The sequence below is a fragment of the Etheostoma spectabile genome, chromosome 4 (genome assembly GCF_008692095.1).
Source record: "Etheostoma spectabile isolate EspeVRDwgs_2016 chromosome 4, UIUC_Espe_1.0, whole genome shotgun sequence".
In the NCBI taxonomy this organism is placed as follows: domain Eukaryota; kingdom Metazoa; phylum Chordata; class Actinopteri; order Perciformes; family Percidae; genus Etheostoma; species Etheostoma spectabile.
Window position 1 is genome coordinate 2248548 of NC_045736.1, and position 1115 is coordinate 2249662.

At 41.0% G+C, this 1115-nt stretch overlaps 1 long non-coding RNA gene across 1 annotated transcript in view; it reads left to right on the forward strand.

Annotated features, from left to right (window-relative positions):
• LOC116687508 (uncharacterized) overlaps positions 1-1115 on the forward strand; it is a 19612-nt gene that overhangs the window by 5870 nt on the left and 12627 nt on the right. The window contains exon 2 of the long non-coding RNA XR_004331558.1: positions 35-40. This is a non-coding gene — a long non-coding RNA (uncharacterized LOC116687508). The remainder of the gene's footprint in view (positions 1-34; positions 41-1115) is intronic.

Sequence of the window (1115 nt, forward strand, 5' to 3'; positions counted from 1 at the left end):
TATATATATATATATATATATATATATTGTTTAGGAACCAGTATCAAAGTCAAAGTCACCGTATTGGTGTTGGTACTGGAATAACGCATTTTGAACGATACCCAGGCCTAAAACAATATTTCAATCAGGAGAGACATGTTTGCAGATATGCAAATGAGGGATATTGTACAGCTCAATAAAATGTACAAAGTCTTTGGCGATTAGACTCCATCCTTACACGAATAATTCGTGTATATGTATAGGGGTAGAGAACCATCATAACCCCTCCCTCCCAGAATCTAGACACTGGTGGTGGTGACAAAGGAGCCCGAAGACCAGACCGAAGTAGGCAGGCTCCGGATCGGTCAGTTGGAGTAGATGACTGGAGGTGGAATGGGGGGGTGGAGCGTTATACTCTTTGCCTGAAATGACAGCAAAGGGAGAAAAAGATTTTTTTTAAGCCGGGTTGTGACTCTGTGATTGGCCCTTGCAATATCCAATTCGGATTGGTAAAGCAGGAAGGTGAACACCTCCAACAGCTGATTCCATTTAGGAAGAGAGCATTGATTAAGATAGATAGATAGATAGATAGATAGTTAGTTCACCTTTATTATTAGACTCATGGTCCACAAAATACAACAGCAACAACAGAAAACATACAGATACACAAGACAGACACCAATTAAATAAGACAGCTATACCAGTAATCCCATAAGGGGGACTGGTATCGCAAAGCACTGAACCTCGGGTCAATCAGATGTGAAATGACAGAGTTACAAGAAGAATTCAAGCGACCGATACATTTATAGATCAAATTCCTCAGTAAAGCAGAGAAAGTAATAACTCCTGCCTGACAAAACAATTCCCTTGCACTACACCACCTGGGTTTCCCAAGTAGAATGCACAAACAATCAATATAAGCGACCCGCAGCTTATTGTAGCTTGCCTTTTTAAACTTGACCCACAAGGGGGCAGTGTAAAGAGCAGTTCAGTATGCTTTAAAGAAGTTAATCTTGACAGTAACAGAACACCAGGACAACTTCCTGGCAAGCATGTTAGCCTGCATATATACCATGCGATGCTGCCTACACATGTCCTCATCATCTGATATTTGATCTGTTATGATGTGACCCAAA